The sequence below is a fragment of the Tamandua tetradactyla genome, chromosome 19 (assembly GCF_023851605.1).
Source record: "Tamandua tetradactyla isolate mTamTet1 chromosome 19, mTamTet1.pri, whole genome shotgun sequence".
In the NCBI taxonomy this organism is placed as follows: Eukaryota; Metazoa; Chordata; class Mammalia; order Pilosa; family Myrmecophagidae; genus Tamandua; species Tamandua tetradactyla.
In genome coordinates this window covers 62567070-62594987 of record NC_135345.1, presented here as the reverse complement: position 1 = coordinate 62594987, position 27918 = coordinate 62567070, and the positions used below count along the sequence as shown (strand labels likewise).

Here is a 27918-nt window from a genome sequence, read left to right as displayed (position 1 = left end):
TGGTCCTGTAAACACCTTAATTTCAGAATTGTAGCCTCCAGAATCACAAAACAATACATTTCTATTGTTTGCAGTCACCATGCTTGTTGTAATTTGTTACAATAGCCCAAGGAAACTTAGACACCCCACAACAAACCTCTTGTCCTCTGCTATTGTAGTAATCTTCCTGTTTTGATCATTTTTCAAGATAGCATTTCTTTCAGGAGGATATCCTCAATTCAAGCTTAGGCTAGAACCTCTTTCTGGATTCCAAAAGAATCATGATTACACCATAATCTTGTGTCTCCAAATAGTAGGCAGAAATTATTAATGTGAGTTCATCCCTCACTAGACTTTAAAATCTTCAAAGCCAGGAATGGAACACTTAATACTTGGTCCATCAGTATTACATATTAATACACAGTAAATATTCAACCTGTGTTTATTGAGCTTTATTTAGTAGTATAAGCACTCTGATTTTGCTAATAGGGAGGAGTTAGAGAGACCACAGGAACATAATGGAAGAGGGGAAATATTCAAGAAGCATTTATAACAAAATTAACAGAGGTTGCTGCATAGGGAAGGAAATATTCAACATGTCTCAAAAATAAGATTCAGAGTTCAGGAGATAAGAAGTTGGGCTATTGGGCAAGACACATAAAAGTGACCTGTGTTATTTGGGGGACAGATACTATTGAATTATTTGCTGCTTCGTACATGCCCCATTCTATACATAAGGAACTCCTTTGAAGGGGCAGATTCTTTCTGACTGAGCAGCAGAAGTGGTGACCTTGTAAGAAGGCTTCACAGTCACTTGTGGGAATCAAATAGAGGGGGAGGGGCCAGCCAGTGCAAGAGTAATGAGAGTTATTAGAGATCTAGAAAAAAGTGTACAAAAATGGTTTGTAAAGTGCAAGTGCTTTGGGTTTTGAAGGTTAAGGAAACTTAAGAAAAGGTTAAATGGTTTGGTGGAGAGAAAGGTTAAGAAAAAGAGCGAAGAAAATAATCAAAATAAGAGTGCATTCAAATCAATCATCGATTTTTTTTTTTTTTTTAATTCTAACATTGGTCTTAGTGTCCTAGCTGTTAAATAATCCTGCAGTGGGTTGGTTTAAACAATGGGGATTTATTGACTCAAAGTTTTGTGGCTAGGAGAAGCCCAAAATGAAGGTATCAAGGCAATGCTTTCTCCTTGAAGACTATAACTTTCTGAGACTGGCTGCTGGGGAATCTTGGCACTTGGCTTTTCTGTCACTTCAAGTTACCATGGCAGCCTCTCCTGGCTTCTGTGGGGCCTGTTGATTTCTAGCATCTTCCCACAGCTTTCTCTTTGCATGTGTGCATTTCACTCTGATCATAAAGGACTCCAATTACAGGATTGAGATCCATTCGGATTGAGTTGGGCCAAACTTACCTGAAACAGCCTCATCTAAAGGTCCTTTTTTACAATGGCTTCAACACAACAGGATATTTTGTTGCATCAGAAAAAGGACATTGGAAAAATAGGCATGAGGAAATTAAAAATTGATAGAAAATGATCTATATCTATATCAATATCTATATATAAAAGTTGGCAGTATAAATGATAAGAAAACATGAACTTGAATAAATTATTTGATCAGAATTAGGAACCTAATAGATTAAGATGAAGAACATGTTTTTCTGGAGCAGACAGATCCAAACCACCACAATATATGAGATTTCACATCGTTATATCTAAAATATGGGACATATACCATTCTATTGAACAGCATAGACTACCTGCATTTTGTGATCAAAACCCCTAGGGCCTACAATTAACTAATTCTGCATCTATGAAAGAAACCATTCAGGTCTAGATTTTCATGAAATATAACAAGCACAAGCAATGTTCACTGTATCATAAATATACTAATTTATTTTAGGAAGAAATCAGAAATCATAAGATAATATATAAATTTCTGTAATCCATTAAAATAAGCAATATTTCTCATTCTGAATACAAAAGCAATAAGATGTAATTTATTTGTAATATAGAACAATGATTTTTGCCATGTTCAAATACAGTACAGGAAAAAGAACTGATAAACGTCGGAGGATTAAATCTCCGACGTTTCCTTCAAAATATCAATTAAAATTAAAATGGAAGACTTTGTCAACTTGGGAGGCTGTAGCCAACAGCTGGAAAAAGAATTTGGCAGGAGACCACTGTTTACCTAAAAAAGAAATAAATAACTAAATCTTCTACCAATCAATCCGTCTGTGAAAGACAAGGCTTTCTCTCGTGGTTCAAGTGGGCTTAAAATTCTACATTATTCCTTTTAAGGATTGCAAAATTTAAATTCTTTCCTCTGATTGCTGAAGTAAATCAACAATGTTTAATATTGAAGTAATATCCAGTAGGAATGAAATTACTTTGCCACTGAAATATTTAGCAGTTTTCATTTTTTAAATAAAAATATAAATGGCTTTAATTTATATTTTTAAATGTTCTGATTTCTAGGCATCTGCCATGCATCTTTTTCATACTTTAAGACAATGCTTTTAAACTTTTATTTTTAACAATGTTTTGGTATATAAAATTCCTCTAAATCACAGTTACTATGTAGCAACTGAAAATAATAAATATGAAAAATCCCTGACTAATATTATTAAATTAAAAAAAAAATTCTTGTGCATCAAATTCTGATTAAATAACATATTTAGGTTCATATTTTCTTATCATTTATATAGTCCCCTTTTAAAAATAAATATATCTGGATCATTTTCTATCAGTTTTTAATTGGCTTATGCCTATATCTCCAATGCCTTTCTTCTGATCCAACAAAACTAGCTGTTTTGAAGCCTAAGCTCCCAAAAACACTTTGACATATAAGCTTTTCTTCCTTATTATTTTCTGTTGAACAACTTTACATCTAATCTCAATGTATCTCTGACAGATTCTGGGCAGAACTCTTTATTTAATTTAATCACAAGAAGAATAATGAGGATGATAGGATTAAATATGCATGTATTTGAGAGGCTTTTAATTATTATTTATGCATTATTTATGTATCTTCAATAAAAATTCTATAACAGCTTTCAATATGTCATAAAGTCACAAAATAACAACACATAGTTCACTAAATTGTATGAGACATTCTATTTAGTATCATTGCTATTGTCTTTGCTCAAATCCTCATAAATTATCCCTACCAGCATTTCACATGTTTCTCTTTAGTCCTTCTCAACTAGGGTTTCCCAAGAGAATGAAGCCATAATGCCTAATGGCATTCACCGCATGTGAACAATTAGTTTTACTCTTGTACATCTAGAATGGTGAACAATTAGTTTTACTGTTTACATCTAGAATGGTACTACCTATGTATCATCCTTGGGGTAACTGCCAGCAAGAGAGTCACTCAAGTTTTTATAGGCTTAACTCTCTCAGAGAACCCAGCGTGAGGAAATCTACCTAAATACGAGCGCTGCTGGATGTCTAAAATTTTATCATTGATGACAAGATGTTGGGGAGGAGGGTGTATTGGCAAGAGAGGCAAGAGATGGTTTTGCTGTCAGTTATGCTTGGAGAATGTGATAAAATATGGCCTGCATTTAGAAATTCATCATGCACATAAACACTCCTGTAATAACAACAGTAATACAAATAATAAAATTGTTCATCTTTGCTTAATTTAATAATTCTAAAACCTAACTGATTAAAAAGTCCTTTTCACGCATTTTCAAGGGGAACCCCCTAAAAACACCAAACTAACTTTAGGAACACTGGAGGCCGATGGTCTCCTATCCTGACACATTGTTTCCTTTAAAGCCACTAGCATTCTGGCCATAGGGATCCTTTGTTTAAAAACACAAACCTGTTCAAATCAATGTCCTTGTTTAAGAAAATTCAGTAGCTTCCTATCACCTAGAGGATAAAATAAAAGTATATTCCCTAATCTGGCATTCAAATCCACAATCTGCTACGTTTTTTCCTCCAACAGTCTCCTGTATTATATAACAATACACATATACACACACACACACACACACACACATTGTTTCTATGTACATTATCATAACTGTTCCCTTTGGCCTTTCCTCTCTTATTTCAAAATTCAATTTAAATGGAAAAGCATTCTTGAAGCTTTCCTTTAATATCACCAGGCATTTACCCTCTGTGTACTGACTTACATTTTAGGACTTATATCGCCGATTAAACTATTGTTTAGTTTCCCTCCTTTCTCTCTAAACTATGTGCATTATTACTCTTTTGATGCCTAATGCCTTTCACTATGTTAGACACATTAAAGATAATTTGGTAATTATTTCAAAAAAACTTAAAGCAGTCATAATTCAATATAATTATGAATTTCTTAAAATCTTTATGCCTAGGCATATTTCATACTCACATTCATTTTTTGGTTCTTCTCAGACTGTCCTTGTTTTTTTCTTTATCATTCTGTTATAAATTAGTCCCTTCCTTTCCCTTTTATAAAAAATAAAAGGTTTTTTTTGTAAATCTCTTCCTATATTCTGAGATTCGCTGTAGAAAATCTCTTCCTTTGGTTCCAGAGAGAAATAGATCAGTATATTCTTTATCATTACACACACACACACACCTCATTTCTCATGTTCCAGGCATTGTTTTAGGCACTAGCATAGAACCCTAAGCAAAAAAGACAGAGTCCCTTATCTTCATAGAACTGATATTCTATTTGGGAAAGACAAAAAAATAAAATAAAATTAGATTATAATGACTGGTAGTGATAAGTGAAGAAAATAAATCAGGTTAAGGGCATAGAATGAGAAATGTGGCTGATTGGGGGGATGAGCTGCTATTTTAGACAGGGAGGGAGGTCAGGGAAGGTTTCTTTTATGAGACAACAGAGACTGAATAAAGCAAGCACTGTTCCACGTGCAATGCGTCCTTCCTTTGACACTCTGGGTTTTCTTTCTCTATTAGACTTGATGAATTTACCTTAGTTCTCCGGGCTCTATGTTGATTACTATGCTGAAAGTTGCTTGTAATCTAGTGTGGTGTGATGAAACTATCTAAAGCTAGCTTCTATATTTTAGTCATCAGGATCCCAGTTCACTGCTCACATCCTGTGGTGCAAGTGTTCGCAGGAGGGGTTGAATGTGCCACAGAATAGGTGGTGACCTTAAGCAGCAGCTGCCTCAGCAGACAACAGCAGCTGCTTAATAAGATCAATCACATTCTGAACTGCAGCCTACAAAGTTTCCAAAGAGATCCTTCTGAGCTCTGCCACTTAGGATAAATTCAAAATTTTTGAGGTTCTCAACGTAAGCATGCATAATGTTATTAGTGAAGAGTACTGCACTGAGTAATGTGCTGGCAGTCTGTGAGTCTTCCAGTATCCAGACAACTTTCACCTCTGGCTGGCAGGTTTCTGCCGACTGCTACAGATATGGTCAGCAGGCATGCCCTTTTACTTTGTAATATTTTCTAGGGCTCTAGATATTTTATTTCCTGTGTAAAAAATACTGTTATTCAACCTGGTTAAAAAGTAATCATGTGAAAAAATAAATTAATTATCTATCAAAGATCCTTGTCAATACGTTTTGGACAGCGATTTTGATTTTGATGCAAGGAATTTAGGAATTTTACACATGCTACTTTCATCACAGTTGGAACCCTGCACTCATTTTTAGCTTGCAATGTTGCTACATTGTTCATTTTTATAGATGGCACGTTTATGCGCATTTCAGTTTATACATTTCCTTTTACATCTTACTAATATTATTAGAAGTTTAAAACCTGTCTACTGCAATGTGTAAAGGGTGCCTTCTCTAAACAATCTTTAGGAAACATCAGCGAAAAATTTCAGAACACAGAATTTCATGGCTGAGTCTTAAATACTCCATGCCATAATAAACATTTTTGTAGAAAAATATTTAAGAATAAGACAAATAGAGAAGGCAAATTAAAAAAAAAAAATACACTCTTATTTAAGTCAGCTTCAAAACTTCCCCAGATAGTCCTAATAACAGGCAACAAAAGAACATGCAGAATCATAAACAACATGTGGATAGAAAGCAGTGAGCCTGAAGAACGTGGCAGGAGATGAGATCAGACAGAAGTTGGGAGATTACATCAGGCCTTGAAGGCCAGGGTAAGGCACGAGATGTGACTAATTTTAGGAGCTGATCTTGAGCATTTTTGTTAAATTAACTCACATTGCATAAAATATCCCATACACAGATTTAGGATGATGAAAACAAAACAAAAAAATATGTTCATCCACTACATATTTAAATCTCTATGAGCTCTAGGATTTTTCTTCTTCCCTTTTCCACAGACCTAGACATGCCTTTTGGGTTGCACCTGAAATCTTCTGAAATCTAATGTGAGGCCACCAATCTTACCTTCAAATTGCCTAAGCTAAAGTGAAAAGCAAACCACTTCAGACATTCCATATTTAACATGATTTCACTTCCTAGGCTGATCAAAGCAAATATTACGAAATGTGTTGGGTTAAAAAAAATGGGGATTTATTCACCCACAGTTCGAGGCTGGGAAAATGCACAAATCAAGGCATCATCAAGGCAATCTTGGTTCCTTGGTCACAAGGCAAAGTTCAGGGGGCATCTGCTGGTCTCTCCCTTCTCTTTTCCTTTGAGTTTCCTTGATTTCAGCTTTTTATTTCCATGGGATTCTCTCTCTCTGTCTGAATTTCATTTTCTTATAAAGGACTCCAGTAATAGGATTAAGACCCATCCTGACTGAGGTGGGACACTCTTTAACTGACACAGTCTCATGAAAATGGATTCACACCTACAGGAACGTATTAAATTTAATAACTTTCTTTTTTCTTTTTTTTCTGGGGTACACACAGCTTCAAATCAACACATAGCAATAAATAATTTAACAGTGTACAGCATAGTGAAATCTATTAATAGTCCCTTATTGTGCATATTAGGTTTCAAAAACCCAAATCCATCACCTTTTTTTGTAGACTGTAATATAATCTATTTTCTCAATGATAAAGAGACATATTTCCCCCTACAATGTTTCTACATCTGTATTATTTTAATTCTCTCTAAAATATATTACCTGTAACCTGTAAGATAAAGGGAAAGACCATGGTCATAATGTGAACTATTTAGACACATTAGTTATAGGATCCTTTATATTTTTTGATGGAACAAACAAAAAAGGATATATTTTCAGGACAAAACCCAGAAATAACCATCATTCCTTTTACCATTTAGCTTCTGGCGAGTCCTTTGACTATTCTGTCTGGTTTCTAATGAGTCTTTTACCAGGCTCTATCACCTGGAAATCTTTCAGAGATGAAGAGAGCAGACTTCCCACCAGTAAATGATTCATTTGATAAAATATGCAATAACCTCATGGCTGAAAGAATGATATCAAATCCATGCCAAGTATTGTACTCTTTCTTTTCTAAAGTACCATTGTAGGCTTAAATTGGCCACATTTCAATCTGTCTAGAATAAAGGGACTTTTTCCCATCATCTGAATTAGAAGGGACATTGTCCAACAGAAAAATTAAACAAAACCCTATTTTATATTTTAAATGATTAAAATCCCATTTTGCAACATGCTAAGTGAAAAGGAAATATATTTGATTATTCTAAAACACTAGGGCAATAAGTTATTCCTCAGATTCATCTCCTCCCTCAATCTTTGCATGCAAGTTTTTAAAAAAACAATTATTTTAAAATAATTAATGCATGCACATGGTATTAATTCAAAATTAAAAAAAAAAGATACTTACTGACTAACACCCTAGAGGAGTTGCTGTTATTAGGCTTGTTAAGACCCATATTTTGAAAAGATTTCTCACTGTTAAATTTAATTTACTACAGATACTATGGTAAAGACAGCTAGTTTTTCTACAGAATTTCATGTCCTTTATTCCAGAGTGTGGAAAGTAACTGCCTAGCTAGAAACTACACAGGCCAGCAGAACTACTGCATCAGGCATGGCTTATGACTATTTCCTGCCAGTGGATTCTGACTGGAAGCAATAGGTGAACTTTCCATGACAGGGCTTTTAAAGGGATCCATTGGGATTCCTTTGAATCTCCTATATTTCCCCCCTTTCTGACCTGCCATCTGGATGGAGAGGACTCCCAGGCCCTGAGTGAGAGTAGAAATCACAAATTAGAAGGTTCTCTGATAACCACAGGAAAGAAAACCATCTGCCAGGGATTGACTCTTAACACTTACATGGGCAAGAAATAAAATATATTTTAGCCATTGAAATTTTGAAGTACATTAGAGTATCGAGCATCTCCTTAAAAACAGAATAGTCATGAATATGTTGACATTTAGACATAATGGACTTGGGAGGAGAAAAGAATATTTTCCATATCCCTAAGAATATTAAAATATTTCAATAACTAGTTGTCACTTTTTAATCAAATTTCTAATGCTGATTAAATGCAAACATTCTTCACCTTACTATCTATTCAGTATTTATTTTTTGACCTCTAGGAAATGAATTTCTAATCTAGAAGAAACAAAAGACTTTTTCTTTCAATGCTATCGATATATGATTCTATTCTCCATGATTAAATCTACTTTTTTTTATCTTTCTGCTGACAAGGAGATAACATGTTAGAAGAATCAACTGAACATTTGTGTGCTTGTCTATATTTTTGCTAAAAATCAAAGAAAAATATGATCTGCTCTAGTCACTTGATCATCTTACTATAATCTCCACGAAATTATCTTTACAGGAATCCTCTTCAACAAATGCTTAGATTAAGGTCATTCTTTAAATCTGTCAGATCATTTATATTACTGAAGCACTAAGTTGCATTTCCCTGAGGTTGGAAATAATTTTCCCTGTCCATCATACCCTTTAACAATCAGTCCTGATATAAAAAGTTGAGCTATCATGTTTAAATTTAGAACTCTATACTTTTTAAGCTGTGGTTTGCTCACCTACCCCGGGGCATTCCGAATAGTAGGACACATTAGAGATGAAGAAAGTGAAACATGACTCAAAAAAAAGGTACTAGGTTAGAGATTCAATAAGACACTTATTAAATATTTGTATCATAGATTGCCTTGCATTAAAAATGAAATTATGCACCTTTTAAAGAGGTAAACATGAAACATTTACTTATTTCACATGAAATGCTTATAAGATGCCTTGTAGCTGGACCACACACACATGTCCCAGTTGGTTTGGGACTTCCCTGGTGTACTATAGCTTTGATCCTGACATCATCATTAATACCACCCACTTTCACTCACAAAAGTGTCCCTGTTTAAACCAAAATAAATGATCACTTTCTTTATGACATGTCTTTAGGGCCTATTATATATCTGTTTCATTTCAGTTTATTTTGGGAGAAATTTTTTTAGGTCAGCTAAAGTAACCATGGATAATTTATGGCCAGTTTATTCTGTATATTAAAAAACTACTCATCACACACCATTTTAAAAAATTCAGATCAGAAGCTGGAGGGTCCTAATTTGATATATTTGCTATCAGAATATTACACATTTGAAAATAACATGGAGCAGGCCCAAGGGAAAGAAGGATTAAGACATAGCAGTATTAAGTGAAGTTGGGTTGCATAATCAAGATCGTGCTCATAAACATAGGAAAGGAAATTCAAAAGGAAGAAAACTAAAATATTCTACATAGAAACTGAAATAAATAATATGACTTATGAATTAATATAGATTAATTCTTTAAACATGAATCTCTAATATTGTGGGTATTTCCCTGTGAACTACATACATTTTCTTAATTTTAAAAGCTGAACTATGAAATATTAATAGCCATGAAAATAATCAGGCACAGTCTTACTCATATATGATTTTATGAAAGCATATAAAGTTTGCAAAACAGTCTTTAGGGTGCAGGCTAAAATGGTATATACAGCATACTTTACCTTGCTTATTAATTATGTATTTACACATGTCTGCAGAGTTAGAATTTGTTATTTTAGAAGGTGCGGAATAACATATGATTATTAGATTTGTCTGGGAATACTGATGGGTAAATTTTAATTAATCTCAACATTAAACAATTTGGAACTCAGATATATTTTTTTCATGTAAAATTAGCAAACAGACTACCCAATAAGAATATTGTTGGCAGTGAGTCTCCTGCATCATCCCCGCTGTGACTTCCTTTTTATAGTTAATAGCTTCACAGTTGATAAGACTTATCTACATAAATACTAACAAATAATCATTATCTTTCATTCTAACAGAATCCTAACCTTGAAAAAAAAAAACAAAATAATTTCACAGGATGAGAACTATTACTATTTTTTACCTTACTCTTGAGTAAGCAGTTCCAAATAGGTTCACAGGCAGTGAAATATTAATTTTCCAGCAAAGATAATAACCTTACTTCAAGAACATCGCCACATGATTGAGCCAAATGAATGTCAATAGGAAAATCTGTGGTTTTATTTCTATCTAATCTCTGCCATATATTCATTTATACTGTACATATATCAACAATTCAGCCATTCTCTATTAATAGCATAAATGAAAGGTGCCAAAATGTCCATATACTTTCCACCTTGTAGTACCCCCCATAAAAAGAAATCACAGACATGTTTAAAAGACAAAATTAAGGAATGAAAATGTCACCTCCTTCTCACCCCTACTATCTCCTTATACACACATAGTAAAATATGAGAAAAGGCTAGCAAAAGATAAAAAAAAAAAGTAAAAGAATAGCTGAGTAACAAATCTGAGGTGTTTGACCCCAAATAGCTGTTATATTTAGACAATTACAACCAATGTCTTATTTCTATATTTTTCAACTATGGAAATCAAAGATAATTTGTCCTGCCTCATTTGATATACTTTGGCAACATCAGCTCAAATTCCAAATAAGTGAAGACATACCATTTCTAATGACATCATGTCTGAGAGAAAACAATTTCTAATAAGCCTATAATAATGTATTATTTTATTATCTGGCCCTGACCAAATTGTATTAAAAAGACTTAGCTTTGACAAAACTCCAATAAGCATTGAGAAGTTATACCCTGCTGCTAGGTAATTCCCCTCCTTTCACTACTACCACGTAAAAGAGCCTTGGAACACAGTGCGAGGTATGATTTTGAAACTGAACTGAAACGAACTCTGATTATTTCATCATGAAACTTAAGACATTATTAAAACCAATAAAGATCCCTGAAGGCTTAAAATTGGATCTATTCCTTAAAACACACATTAAGTAAAAGATAAAACAGAGCCCCATTTATTGACTTCATGAAAATCATTCAAGACATTTCATATCTGTATTTCCAGACTTTAATACACACTAACAAAACACAAGCTAAATCTGTAATTCAGACATACTTTATTTGATCCACATAGTTTATTTTTTTCAATTGACCTAAAATTTAGAATTTAGGAAATTTTCACAAAAATCCAGTCTTTGGCTTCTTCAAAGAATAAAAAGATCTGACTGGATAGGACTAGCACCCCAGAATCACAATCCCTCTAGACCGTGCATGTACTCTTAGTTTAACATAGTTTTTAATCACTGTCAACCTAGAGACATTGGAGTTCACCTTGCATCTCAATATATAGATAAACAAACATGGATCAAATGAGTTTACCAAATGTTATTAATATTACTTTTACTTCATTTCTGATATGTGACTCAGATTTGTTTGATTGTTGTTGTTTTTCTTGGGGGGGGCGGGTTGGGGGAGTTTCTTTCCTTTTTGTTTTATTCTGTTTATAATGCTGACTGCACTGATTTACAGGTTTTCTGTTTCCTTTAAACACTTTTAAAAGCCAGTCTTTAGCATTTCACAGCAAGTTAATGAGAACAGTGTTTACGCTGTTAGCTTGATCAGTGGAGGAGCTAATAGCACTGTTTTCAAAACAATTGCCATATCCTCTGCAGAACTCTAGCTAGGTCAGTAGCATTTTGAGTAGCATTTTGTTGCCTTTGGAACAGAGAAGCAAAGCAAAGCCTGTACCATCCAGAGTTGCAAACTTAGAATTTAAAGGTTATGCTGGGCACTCTTGGGTCAAGCCTGCCTTAGAATAGAGGAGTTTAATGTGGTATTTTGAGGAAGTCATTATGTGCCTCTATAGGAATGTAAACTCAAGAAGGGCTTTTTGTTGTTGTTGTTGTTGTTTTTTTCAGTTATATATTTCCAGGACTAGGAATATTATAATTGACTAAAGGTTGAGAATTATGTAATTAGCTAAAGAATGAGAAACAGGCAAGGGAAAGCAGACATAAAATAGCAGGCAACCACAAACAGAATGCAGAAATGAATCTGACTAGTCTGAGAAAATCTTTATATACACTAGACTTTTCCCTAGGAAGAGAGGGGTCTCACATTATTGAAAACGTTTTCAATATATTTGAAAAATATAAAAGCTAGTTAGAAAAAGGGACAAAGGAGAAGGAGGGACAGAGTTGTAAGTATGTTCTCTGATGTGGTAATGGGAAAAAAATCGCATAGGCTAATTTGAAAGTATTTAGCTATAAATGGAAATACATAAAGGAATGAACCTGATTCCCATATTTATCCTTCCACACCATCTAAAGGTAGCAGTAAGAATGTTTTATCTTCTATTTTTGCATATATAACACTTATTGCAAATTTTGTACTAAATTTAGATGTATCTGGAAAACATACATTCACTCACAAATACTTAATGAGTTCCTCCTATGAGCAGGCAATATTCCTAATCCTGGAGATATATAACTGGAAAAACAAAAAGCCCTGCCTGAGTTTACATACTTACAGGAGGAAACAAACCAACCTATTAGAGGTGATGAGAGCTATTGGAAAAAACTAGAATAAGGTATGGGGGATTGGGAGCTTATGACGCTTTATTTGTGTTGAGGGAAGCATATGAATGCTGCATCCTTAAGTAAATTGGTGATCAGGGCGGCCTTGCTGAGAACTTACTAGGATAATTTATGGACCAAGACATGTGAATAACTTCAGAATAGGCTTCAGAGAATAGAGCAGCAAGTACAAAGAACCAGAGGTAGATTTGTGCCTATAATATTCAGAAACTTCATCATAATTGTTCCAGAATGAGCAAGAGTAAGAGTATAAAAAAACAAGATCAAATAGTAAAGGCTTTGTGTGTGCAAATGTGGGAGGGCAGATGGTGAGGCAATGGAAGCAGATGGGTCCAGCTGCGTAGACCTCGCAACTATTTATCAACTTATCATGTAGGCCTGGGTTCCTTGTGTGGTGGTATAACTACCTACTTGCTAAGGCCGGCATTTGGGATTTATCTTTTATGTTTTCCTCTGCCTCACCTTCTGCAGCCAATCAACACAAGGTTCTTAAAGTTTTCTCTCAACTCAGTCTGCACTTCTCCATTTATTCACTGCTGTTCTAGATCAAACCTCTTTCATCTGGACAACTTGCTTCCCATTTCTAACTGGTCCTCAGGCCTCCATTCTTTCCCCCTTTAAATCTATCTTCATTAGGCATCTAGACAGGCATTTTCCTAACGCAGGGATTAATTTTTCTTGTTCATTTAAACCCTTCATAGGCATTATAAAATCTAAATCTCTTAACATGATGGCAAGGTGATTATTTTGTCTCTAGACACTTTTATCTTTTTCTACTCTCTGATTTACATTTTACTTCCAGTGTCACTGAACTACATTAGTTCCCTTCACATCTGTGAATTACCATACCTCTCCTCTTAATCCATCCTAAACTCTTATCCTAAAATGCCTTTCTGAGCCTCCTCTTATGCATATTTTAAGACTCAGTTTAGCTCTCACCTTCTATAGGATGTTTACTAGTTAGTCCTCTTCAGGCTACATTAAGAGTCCTTCCTAGAAGTTATTTAATTATCTGTATCACCATTATTACATATACCACACATTCTTCAACACATTTGTTTATGCCATCTCCCCATTTAACCTGCTGGTGGTTAGGAACTATTCTAGTCATGTTTAAATAACCAGCACTTAGCATGATTCCTGGCACAGCAGCTTATGTGGAAAAACACCTGTAGTAATTGCTTATCTCTATAGTTAATTTAAGTTTGTTCATGCTATCAAGGCTAGACTTGCTCAGCATAATTTTGCAACACCTTTCTCACATACATAAGCTTTTAATAAAGGTGCTGTATAGAAATCCTGGATAGCTGCTGGATATTTGAAAAATAAAACTTGTACCTTTTGTATCCAAATTATTTTATTGCTCCTCCCCCTAAAAGAAAAGTGCTTGGATTTTTCACATACTTTGAGTTTACAATCAAGGATCTTGAAATAACCATAATTTAATCATATGCCTGGCCTGTAAGTAGAACTACTCGCACATCACAGTGTTTGTATACAATATGGAATGATTAATGACAGCAGGTTTCCATGCATTCATTCTTCTGACTGTCTTAAGGGGAGTTGCCAACTGCTTGTAAGAAGTAGCAATACAGTTTCTATTTAGTACTGCTTTAGACACACATTTGTTATTGACATTTCTTATGAAATATCAACTTTGCTCTGAAAATAACATTAACAATATTCTCTACTCCATGCATATTCACAAAAAGTGAGAGATTATTTACTTTATGAAGACCCAAATTCTGTGATAAACTCCTTATTTCCTGTGGAAGTGAAAGTCATAGTGAGAGAAGTTTAAAGGCTTCCAAAAATGGAATAATTTTTAAGCTTTGATTTCCATTTTATAGCAAGCTATTTTCTTCCTATGATCAAAGTTTCTAATTTTTTTTGTAGATTAATAGACTTCATATATTTAAAATACACCTTTAAAAAATTGAGAGTGAAATGGAAAATAATTTTGAGCAGTTGGTTAGTGCAAAAACAATATGTGTATTTTTTTCCTTTTACAAATGATTCACACCATTCTCTATGCAATAGCTAACAAAGGCTAATTTAATATATATGTTAACAAACACTGTGTAAAAATTGCAGCAATTACTTTTATAGTAGAACATATGGAATTGGTTTATTTTTAGTTTTTTTATATATCTTTTTTAAATTTTTCTTAATAAAACCAATCAACATACAATATGAACATTCTTTTATTTTTCTTTCATCACATAGTTGTATATTCATCATCATGATCATTTCTTAGAACATTTGCATCAATTCAGAAAAAGAAATAAAAAGAAAACAGAAAAAAATTCATACATACCATATTCCTTACCCCTCCCTTTCATTGATCACTAGCATTCCAATCTACTAAATTCATTTTAACATTTGTTCCCCCTATTATTTATTTATTTTTAATCCATATGTTCTACTTGTCTGTCGATAAGGTAGATAAAAGGAGCATCAGACTTAAGGTTTTCACAATCACACAGTCACATTGCAAAAGCTATCTCATTATACAATCATCTTCAAGAAACATGGCTACTGGAATACAGCTCTACATTTTCAGGCAGTTCCCTCCAGCCTCTCCATTACACCTTAACTAAAAAGGTGATATCTATTTAATGTGTAAGAATAACCTCCAGGATAACCTCTCAACTCTATTTGGAATCTCTCAGCCACTGACATTTTATTTTGTCTCATTTCACTCTTTCCCATTTGGTCAAGAAGGTTTTTTCAATCCTTTGGTGCCGAGTCCCAGCTCATTCTAGGATTTCTGTCCCATGTTGCCAGGAAGGTCCACACCCATGGGAGTCATGTACCATGTAGAGACGGAGAGGGCAGTGAATTTGCTTGTCGTTTTGTCTGAGAGAGAGAGGCCTCATCTGAGTAACAAAGGAGGTTCTCTTGGGGGTGACTCTTAGGCCTAATTTTAAGTAGGCTTAGCCTATCCTTTGCGGGGTTAAGTTTCATATGAACAAACCCCAACATTGGGGGTTCAGCCTAAAGCTTTGGTTGTCCCCACTACTTGTGAGAATATCAAGAATTCTCCATTTGGGGAAGTTGAAATTCCTCCTTTTGACCATTTATTTTGAGTTTTAAAGAACAATTTTAACTAAGGGAAGGGGAAGAAAGGATCATTTGAGTTTTTACATTGTTTACGACTTTTTTTCCTTAGTTATAATTATTTAGCATAAAATTCATTAATTGTTACATTTCAAGAGCAAAATATGATGTCATTTCTCCTTTTATCTTTTTTGCCACTTTATTTCAGAGCAAAAATATCATGGATTAAAAAACATAAGTAATTATAAAAGCAGTGTTTAGTCCCTATTCTCAGATCCAGTTACTTTAATTAGCGTGGCGTCAACAACATGAAATAAAAGGCAAAAGCTGGACTTGAAGGAGGCATCCTGGTCTCAGCTCAGAATGAGCAGCACATCCTCAGGCAAGAGACCCAGCCCAAAGCTCAGTGTGACCCTCCACTGTTGTAAAGAGAAGGGATTTTCTCAAACGCCCTAGATGCAAAATTTGTGTCAAAATAAAAATCTGAATTCAAATTTAATTAGCTCCAAATATCTGTTTTGTCATGCAGGAACTCTAATCAGATCACAGGGGATCCTGTGCTCTAAGGGCGTTCTGGTTAAATCTGAGACATAGGTTTTCTTTTATTCATAACTGGATCATTACCATATGGGAAAATATTTATCTTCTTTTTTGGCTTTGCATAGAGAGAAGGTGCTACAGGAAATACAAGGATTCTAAGATTCAGATTCTGGTGCCTTTAAACTAAATCCCAGAAGTCACTTCTTACAGTCAGGAAAAAAATAAATAAGTGGAATAGGAGGTATTATGTTTATTTTTTCAAAGGCTACCATTCCTTGGTCAATTTCTCTCTCTGAAAATATTCAGAGTGCTGAGAGATAAGTGCAACATTCCTAGTCTTTTGCGTGTATGTAAAACGAGCCTATTTAAATAACCCTGGTTCTAATCTTAAAAGGAGGGTTTTCTGGAGTAGAGAAGACTGACCTGAATTAGATTGTATGTCATCTTGGCCTAGGATAAATCCCATTGTATTGGAAAATGAGGGCAATATATATTTGGAGAGAGCGCTGAAGTTCTCTAAACTAGGCTGGATTTCTAAGTGTCATTTCCTTATACCACTTATCATTTTCACGAGTATCAAAATTTATATTCTAACCCCTCTCTCTGACACTATTCCACAATTTAGCCTGCTGGGCTTAAAAAGGCAGCTGGCTATTTCATTAAGAGGAAAATATTGCAGTAAAGATATTGCCCATAATTCCTCCTAAAACTCGATCTCTATTAATTACTATTGTAAATAATATTAAAACAATATTGACAAATTCTACAAATATTATTGCCTGAGATATTTTACTTAAGTAGAATAGAGAAAAATCTAAAAATTTCAAGCCTAAAGGAATAATTTATGGAGATACACTCAAGCCACATTTCTTATCACATAAGGACGTTTTCTTGGCTCAAGATATAGGGTTTCTTAAAGGTATACATGAACTCTTAAGTAGGAAGCAAACACTATGAGGAAATAATTTTTTTATGTAATATACAATTTTACATCTGGCTTTATGCATAATAGACAGTCTTGCATCTGGCATTTTATTTCTAGTAAAGGGCTAATCATTTTGTGATATTCTACATGAAATACTGAGTTGAATTTGGAGTCTGGCATGGATATTTTTTATTGTCTCCCCAGCATCTATTTATCTTGTTGTCTGTCAAAATGACACAGATTTTTCCCTTGGTGAGTTTTCTTCCTTCATTTTAAGGTGTGAGCCTTGCCTGGGATTGGAACAATTCTTAGCTTTAGGAGGAGGTACTAAGCTGCAAAGAAGGGTTTCTCAGGATTAGCACTATGGACTTCTTTGGGTTTAATAATTCTTCATTGATGGGGGCCGTCCTGTACATTTTTGATGTTTAGCAGCATGACCGTTATCTTCACAGTAGATCATTAGCACTCTTCTAGTTGTCACAACCAGAAATGTCTCCAGACACTGTCAATCATCTTCTAGGCAGCAGAATCATCCCCTGTGGGAAGCACTGGCTTCAAGTACTCTGCATATCATATACTGGACGAATCTTCAGAGATATGCCCTTGAGCCATTACAGGCATATAATGGATTTTGCTGGATTTGCTGGGATAAAAGCACAATCTTACTTTTGCTTTGGGATTAGTGAGTCTTGAAACCATTATAGCCACAAGGCGGAGAGCGTGGAGTTACTCAGAGTTGGAGAATGCCACGCTGTGGAAGACTAAGGAATGCCAGAATTAGCGGGAGAGCCTGGAGTTACTGGGAGCTGGAGAACGCCATGCTGAGGAAGACTAAGGAAGCTGCCAGAGTTAGCAGACATGAGAAAGAGATTTTAGTCTGGATCAAGTGATTCGTAAGGTCAACTTTCCCAAAGATTATTCAGTCATCTCAACCAATATACTTCCATCTATTTATCTCTTGATCTATCCATTTATCCATCCACCCACTATTTGTATTTTATCCCATTTAAGATAGAAATTTTCTTAACAGATATATAATCTGACAATTTATATTAACAGACATCATGCAGAAGGAAGAATGCTAGATAGCTTGTTAAAAAACAAAACAAAACATGAATCACTTTAAGATACAAGGAAGATAAAAAGTCCTGGGTGTGGAAGTTTGTAGGACTGGGAAATGATTGCACTTCCGTTCACCTGCTAAGAAAGTTATGAATTCTTTTATTTATTTATTTATTTTTTTGCATGGGCAGGTACCTGGAATCAAACCCAGGTCTCCAGCATGGCAAGAGAGAATCCTGCCTCCTGAGCCACCGTGGCCCATCCTGAATTCATTTTTAATTCTTTATGTACCATTGAAAAAAATCCCAAAACCATTCCTTTACATCTCTTGGCTTAAAGGCCTCTTTGGATCCTCGGCTGATCAGATCTCTATCATAAATGCCATGAAGTATGAGAAAGGAAATTAATTTTTTTAATATATGAGACTCTTAGCCAATAAATAAATACTTTTGTAAGATTATCTTGCTTCTGACAACTATTAGAGGAATTAGAATTTACATTATGACCTTATTTATTTGGGGTTTATTAATATGATAACAAATATATGTAAATAACATGATGCTAAAATTATAAAGTGTCTTGTACTGTGTGTGAATTAATAATTTGAGTTCATTAAGACATAGCTCATTCATGCGTTTTCTTATTAAATGTGTTTAACAGACATAAACATATGGACTAAGAAAGGAAATGTTTTGTAATTTCGATGGTCATTAGAAACAAGGCCATATTCTACAGATCTGAAAAACTGACAGAGCAACATTAAAGAGTATGATTATTTCCAGGGCCCATTGCAGATACAGAAAAAGCAAAGGGTTTGCTTTTTTATGTGGTTTGAAGGGAAGCAGAAATTTTCATTCTTGGAGTTAGTCTACTAGCTTTTGATCCATTTGGCTTAGAGGTAAATCTAAAGAATTAGAAAGCACTAATGGCATTTAAAATTAAAGAGATTACTTTGGAGTGTGAAAGTTTCGACATTCTTATTTAGGAATATAAAGGATGGAGTAGAGAAGGGAATAGAGAGCATATACATATATTAGAGAAATGAGGCCTGAAATCCTAGAACTTAAAGACTTTGAAAGCCCTGAAACATATAGGGGAAGAGGGAAGTAGAAGATTATGAAGGTAAAAATTATCTGCCTTAAGGTTTTTCCCAGAACCAGAACTCTTTATCCAGAGGTCATAAAAAAAAAAAAAGAATTACAAATAAGCAAAGCATACAGGAAAAAAAAAAAAAGAAAAAAAATGTACAAATGTAAATACATCATTACATATTTCTTTAGAATATGAAGTCAATGTATTGATGAATACATAATGGAGAGAGGTTCTTTCTGATAAAGGAATCTTTTAAGCAATTACATTCTGACTTACAAAAGAAAAGAAACATTATCAAAATCCAGAATGATGCCTGCTCTAGTTTGCTAGCTGCCGGTATGCACTATTCCAAAAATGGAATGGCTTTCAAAAGGGGGGATTTAATAAGTTGCTAGTTTACAATGTCCCAATTAAAACAAGTCTATAGAAATGTTCAATCTAAGGCATCCAGGGAAAGATAACTTGGTTCAAGAAGGCCGATGAGGGCGGGCCGCGGTGGCTCAGCGGGCAAAGTGCTTGCCTGCTATGCCGGAGGACCTCGGTTCGATTCCCGGCCCTAGCCCATGTAACAAAAGACGGAAAAACAAAATACAATAAAACAAGAAAATGTTTAAAGATGTTTCCCTTTCTTCCTTCCTTCCTTCCTTCTATCCTTCCTTCCTTCTCTCTGTCTTTCCTTTAAAAAAAAAAAAAAAAAAGAAGGCCGATGAAGTTCAGGGTTTCTCTCTCAAGTGAGAAGGCACATGGTGAATACAGTCAGGGCTTCTCTCTCGGCTGGAAGGGCACATGGTGAGCACAGCGTCATCTGCTAGTACTTCTCCAGGTTTCCTGTTTCATGAAGCTCCCCAGGAGGCATTTCCCTTCTTCCTCTTCAAAGGTCACTGGCTGGTGAACTCTCTGCTTCTCGTGGCTACGCTGTTCCGCTCTTTCAGAATCTCTCATTATCTAAAATCTTTCTTCTTTTATGGGATCCCAGTAAACTAATCAAGACCCACCCGAATGGATGGAGACACACCTTGTTTAACAACCACTCTTGATTGAAAAACATCTCCAGGAAGACGATCTAATTAAAGTTTCAAATATATATAATTGAGTAGGGATTAGAAGAAACTGCTGCTTTTACAAAATGGGATTAGGATTAAAATATGGCTTTTCTATGGTACATACATCTTTTCAAACCAGCACAATACCTCTTATTTGACATTAGAGGATAATTTAAAAAACAGGTATCTCAACTCAGAATAATAACCATTCTAGAGCCATACTAGGCACTTTATATAGTTTTCTATCTTCATTATACGCCCTTATGGCAAGTAATTTACTTCTAATTTAAAGGGAAGGATGCCAAGTATTAGAAGGGCCTTTTGCATGGTTTAGATTTCAAACCAAATTCTGCTGAGAAGATTTCAAAGCATAGGCTCTGTCCCTACAAGATAAGGTATAACACATTAGACACATGTTAAATACCTCACAATTTAGATTGAGACACAGTTTTCTGTTAGATTGCGGAAGAAGTCTCAAATTCCTTTCCAATATCCATGTGGGTTCATGTGCCTTTCATTAACTTATGTTTTTCCACTTCCATGACTTATTAAAAGAATATACTATACACAGATTTTCTTGCTATAGGTGTAGAATTGTTTTATGTCACAGCAGAGGAATGCTATTGGAAGAAATAATTTAATATAAAGCCACTTGAAGGACTCATACTTTCTTTAGAACTAAACTTGAAAAGTAATTCCGAATCCTATCTCCCCAGGCAAGGATAATCTACTTGAATTCCTAGAAAAGGTGAAAGATTTCTTTATTATGATAAATTTGCAGAGTCAAATTTTTGAAAAAGGAATCCATTTTTGTGACTCTAATTTCTAAAATACTCAAAGAGACAATATTTCCCACTGTCTGAAAAGATTTTAACCAATAAAAAATTTACAAGCATATTCTAATGGAAAGACAAATACTTGTTGGAGGAAAGAAATAAATCTTTAAGGAATATTTAAATAAACTTATAAAAGTATAGCTAGAACATGTATCTGCAATACACACATAACATATATTAGAACACTAAAAGACAGCACATATCTGGGCTTTGGTGGACTTCATAGGATAATTGTGAAATAAAAAAAAAATTACTGTCATCATAAAAAAAAAAGTCGAAGTTACTAAATCAGGGAATAATATTAGAATATTCCTTTAATAAGATGTTTACATTGGTAGAAGTATTTCATAAATCTTTCATATAACATTGTTTTCATTTCCTAGGCTGCTCAAGCAAATACCAGGCAATATGTTAGTTTAAACAACGGGAATTTATTAACTCAGTTTGAGGCTAGGAAAAACAATAAATCAAGGCATCATAAAGGTGATGCTTCCTTTCTGAAGATGTGTTTTGGGACTGCCAAACTTTGGTCCTGGGTGCCTGTGTCACATGGCAATGCACATGTGGCTTCTCCTGACCTCTCTATTCTCTTTTGGGTTCTGTTGACCTTCAGCTCTTACCCCCATGGCTTTCTCTCTCTCTCTATCTGAATTTCATTCTGTTTTTAAAGGATTCCAATAATAGGACTAAGACTCATCCTGATTGAAGTGGGTCACACTTACCTGAACTAAACCTCACCCAAGAGTCCTGCTTATAGTGGGTCTATACGTAATATTATCATATTGAAAATGAACAAGATTGAAAGGGGTTGTATAGACCTACGTGTCCCACTGATTAACAACAGAAATATAAATTAGTTCTTGCAAGAATTACTTCAAAGGTGCAGCTTTGTGGGTCGTGGTAAAACGCTTGCCTTCCATGCAGGAGACCCGGGTTCAATTCCCAAACCATGAACCCAAAAAAGAAAAAAAAAAAAAAAGAAAGAAAGAAAGAATTACTTCAAAGGTATGATTTGTGTACAAAGAGTGTTCAAGTCCAGGGTACAGGGTGAAAATCGCTATTGCATGCTATGGACTATGGGCTATGTTCAAAAGGAAACCATAAGCACTACCATAGCAACAGCAGAGATAAATAATAAGTGGTGGGACAATAGTTAAGTGGAAGTTTAGATTTCCTATTTGGTGAGGGCACGTTTATTGGTTTCCTTTCTCTTGAGAAAAACGAAATTATCTAAAATTGAGAATGTTGATGGACTGTGGATTTTGGACACTATACATGATATCTGATGAACGCAAGTGCCTGAAGCATGCACTGACTGAGATGTAGATTGGCAAATGATGGTATATTTTATGAACAAAGGTTGTGCTGCTACAAAAAGGAACAAAGCTGTGAGACATGCAATGATGTGAATGAACATGTGAGGCAAAATAAGCCAGAAATAAAAGAACAATGGTATGGTCTCCTTTAGAAAATACTTGTAAGAAAACAGGGGACTAGATTGCAAGCTTTTACAGAAGACACATTAAGTCCATAGTGGTAATTATTATTTCCAGATTTTGAGAATATATATATATATATATATATATATATATATATATATATATATATATATTATATATCTGATATATATATAAATATATATCTTATATATATAATATATATGTTATATATATTATATATATATGATATATATATATCATATATATCATATATCTGATATATATATAAATATATATCTTATATATATAATATATATGTTATATATATTATATATATATGATATATATATATATATATATATATCATATATATCATATATATATATATAAGAATGAAACCGATCAGGTTGGGGTTAAAGTAATTCAGAATACAGGGGTAAGGAAGATATTGTCTATATTTCAGAACCACGAATACTCTTTGAGACCAAAGGAAGAAAGGTTTGTTTGATCTGGAACTGAAATTTCCTGTAACACATAATCTAATTCAACCTATCTGTATAGTTCATTTGAACAACTGAAACACAGGGAGCCCAGCATAAGAAAGAGGTCCTTTAATCCTGTATAGATTAATGTAATGCTTACATATATCCTAGAGTATATTAAGCAGATAATAAAGAAAAGTATTGGCAAAATCCCTTCAGGGAAATGAGAAAAAAATATAGAACTATTGAATCTTACTATCAGGGAATCCCCTGATACTGTGTCAAACTTTAGGGACACCCAAATCAACAGACCATACTCTTGAACCTAAGGCTTATTCTTATGAAGCAAGCTTATATGGTAGCAGAGAAGTTTAGGCTACCTATAGGTTTGCCTAAGAGTTACTTCTGGAGGACCATATCTGTGGATTATATGTGTCCTCATTCTATCTAAGCCCAACTCTACAAGTGAATTTGTTGCCCTCTCTGCTATTTAGGACATGACAACCAGGGGTGATAGTCTCCCTGATGACGTGGGAGATGAATCCCAGGGATAAATCTGCTCTGGTACCATGGGATCAACAATTCCATCCTGACCAAAAGGGGGAAAAGAAGTGGCACAAATAGAGTATCAGTGGCAGAAAGAGTTCAAATAAAACTGAGAGGCTACTCTGGAGGTTGCTCTTACACAAGCTTCAGTTAGATATTGCTGCCCTTTCATAACCTGCCAAACCCCAACTAGGATGATTCCAGCCAATCCTAAGGAACACCTAGGGCAATATATAAGATTCCACAAGCATTCTATGCACTCGATAGAGTAATTTTCCAGAAACCTACAACCTCCAGATGAGTCCCTGGACCAGATAAGTCCTGAAATTTAGAGGGCCCACCCTGTACAGAACATTAGATAGTCCCAGCTCCCCACCTCATATTAGTGACAGCCCCTTCCAACATAAAAAGTTAGAATGGCCAAAGCCCCAAACCCCTAAAAAGAAGGATGGAAATATCAAAGGTGATGGTGGAGTTATACAGAGAAGATAGGATTTAACAAATGAATATGAATCATTTAAATTGATATCTCTTTTAGTCTCCAGTATCTTAAAGCAACTAGAAGTAAAAATCTAAAATTGTGGAATTGTACCCCATGTCAAACTCTGAAATCTGTTCTACAACTAGTTGTGTGGTGTGCTTTGAAATTTATAGCCTTATTGAATGAATGTTATTTTTTCACACACAAAAAAATTCATTATGGTGATAAAAAAAAATTTGAGCCTTCAAACCTTTTATATTCTGGAGCACCTAGAAGGAAAAATGTGAGAGGATCATATGGTAGCCCATTGCAAACTCTGGGATCTGTCCTGTAATTACTTGTTGAAAAATGCCTTGAAAACTATTGCTTTTTTAAAATTTGTTTGCTTTGTATATACAGTATATATGTTATACTATATAATAAAAAAGTAGGAAAAAAAAAAGTCCTGCTTACAATGGATTCATCTCCACAGGAAGGTCTAAGTTTAAAAACATGTTTTCTGGGGCACATAGCTCCAAACCACCACACACACATTAACTTATTAAATTTGCTAAGTAAATTCAAATATCAAGGGGCACTTTAATTTAATATAACACAGATGTGTATAGATGATCAGTGACAAAAGATTGGGAACACTGAAGTGGCTCTAAATAGTTCAACACCTAAAATCATAAGTGAAAAGTTCTCTTCAGTTCAATTATCTTCTGTTTCCATCAAAATCATAGCCGTCTATTCTCCTGTTTTGGAATCACCATCTCTACTTGCCTTTTTATTATTTTTGAATACTTTTTATTACTTTGTCATGTGTTACTTCCTCAATACACCAACAAATCCAATAAATAGCTCCAAATGTTTTTTTTTTCATAAAGTTGCTATGAAATGTTTTTTTTTAATAAGGTTGATAAGGTTCTTTCCTTAAGGTTGATAATAGTTAGTGCTAACATTTTTTGAAAAATTTCAAGTGTTTCCTAGGCAAAATATATATGCATATATTTATATATAAAAAATCAGCACATATGCCTAATAAATCATAATTTGCTTCGGTATCACTTGGTAAATTACAAATAAATATGATTTACATAACTTCCTTTACACAAGTGATAAAGTCAGTTAACATTATGGATACAGGTGCCAGTTTGTGCATTATTTATATTTTAGCAAATATTAGGCTAATAGTTGCTCCCCAACAACTTGGGAAATAACATTTTTCTTGGAATTTAACTAATCATATCAACACACAATGGAAATATTCTAATTGTACTTTGAAGAATGATTCATTAACTGTGCATTCTTTAGTAATATTCTTTTTTTTTTTTTTTTTTTTTTTTTTTTTTTTTTTTTTTTTTTTTTTTTTTTAAGACAGAGAGAAGGAAGGAAGGATAGAAGGAAGGAAGGAAGGAAGAAAGGGAAACATTTCCAAACATTTTCTTGCTTTATTGTATTTTGTTTTTCCGTTTTTGTTACATGGGCTGGGGCCGGGAATCGAACCGAGGTCCTCCGGCATAGCAGGCAAGCACTTTGCCCGCTGAGCCACCGCGGCCCACCCCTTTAGTAATATTCTTAATAAAAAAGAAACAATGAATCTCTGTCTGAATTAAAGTTTGTAGATGGTAGAGAGAAATAGTAGTCATGGAAGCAAATTGAACAATATGTTTTTAGTATAATCTCAGCTCTGGCAGAGAATAAAATTAAAATCAGAATACTAAAATTTAATAAACTTCTCTATACAGTAAAACAAAATAACTATAGTGTGGTATAAAATAAAGATCCACTTCATTTCAGCAAAAGATTTGATTGTGAAGATTCATGATGTTTGAAATCACATTTTATAAAATATTGAACATTTTATAACATTCTATTACTTATATTAAAGTTTGATTATGAAGGGCTGGCACATACATTTTCTCATTTACAAGTGCATACTTGTGATATACTCAGTTTCTAAATCATAAACCTTCACTGTTTCTAAGTTATATGTTGTGATTTCTGTTCCATTTATTTACATATATCATACAAATGTCAAGTGTTTCCCAACTATTACCAGTCAGTTCACTTTTGCTGAAGTGTTCCTGTGGATAAATGTGTTCCCAGGTCATTCCAAATGTTTAGGATAAACAATAGACTAACAAAAATCTTATTTCACAGATCTATTTCTTAACTAAAAAATGTTATCCAAGGATTCGAGGCTTTTTCCTTAGAAACTTAAGACTTTTTGATTAGTAACTTAAGGCAGAAAATAAAGGCTAAAATATTTAATAAGCTTCATGACATGTTTTTATCATCTGTATGTGAAAATGAGGAACTATCATTAATTGTGTGTGTGTGCTTGTGTGCGTTTATGGACGTGTGGGTTTTCTTTGCAGTAACAGCGACTGGTTCATACTTATTTCTGGGTTTGTTCCCTTTCGTTATCAAATTGTATGTATTTTAGAGAGAAGCTCACAAGACAATACATTGTAGCAGTTGACAACAGGGACTCGGAGCTGCATTGCCTTGGTTAGAACTGCAACTCTACCATCGACTGTAACTTTTGGAATGTTACTTCAACTTTGTGCCTTAGTTAAGTCATTATTGGAGTAAGGGTAACAATACCATCCATTTAACAGAACTGAGGGAAGAGTTAAACGAGTTAATTCCTTTGAGATGCTTACAACATTGTTTGGCTCACAGGAAATTTTCAATAAATATTGCTTAAATATCAATAAATATTCAATAAAGTTGGAAATAATTAGTAATATAAATCAATTGCTTGTTTTTCCAAGAAGCATCACATTATTTACAACACTTTATAAAAATAATTGATTTAAACGAAGGGGGTGTAGAGCCTGGAGAGTTTCAGATTCACCGTAATAAAATTATTTCTGTCTAAACCTTCAGTAATCAAAATTTGTATACAGTTGTAATTGGATATTGATAAAATCTGAGTCAAACCAATCTAATATTAGGCTGAGTTTCTGAGTGAAAGGAAATTACTTCCTTTTCTCACCATGAGATCATGATTTTTAAATACCAGTATTTTAAATTATCAATATTTATCATTGTGGTAGGTTGAATTATGTAACCCAGGAAAAAAATCATGGTCTTACTCTTAATTCGCTCCTGTGGCAGTGAATCCACTGTAATTAGGACCTTTTTTTTTTTTTTAAAGATATTTTTTAGTTATGGTGTAGTCAATTGCAACATATTAAGCTTTAATCTGAATTATTGGAATACTTTATAAGCAGAGTGAAACTCAGAGAGAGAGAGAGAGATAAAAAGCTGCAGGGAGAGTAAGAAGCTGGAAACATACAGAACCTAGAAGGAAAAGAAAAAAATGCTGACAGTGCATCGGCGTGCTGACAGAAAAGCCAAGGACCAAAGGATATTAGAGCACAGTCTTTGGGGAGAAAGCATTACCTTTCTAATGTATCAATTCAGACTTCTAACATCAAAACTCTTGAGCAAATAAATTCCCACTATTTAAGTCAATCCATTGTATGGATTTGTTTTTGCAGCTGGGCAACTAGGACAATCACATTAGTAATTAAAACTGATAATTTTTTTTAAATGCAATGTTGATACTGACTTGATCCTTGGTAAGGTGCCAGCAGTTTTAAATACCATCCACTTATGATGAAAAAAGGCAAATAATGTGTCAGTTTTATTAGGAAAATCATTTTGACCT

General features: G+C 34.1%; 1 protein-coding gene across 15 annotated transcripts in view; it reads right to left on the bottom strand.

Annotated features, from left to right (window-relative positions):
* The window catches only part of ADGRL3 (adhesion G protein-coupled receptor L3), an 841123-nt gene that overhangs the window by 451476 nt on the left and 361729 nt on the right, over window positions 1-27918 (bottom strand). The window lies entirely within an intron of this gene.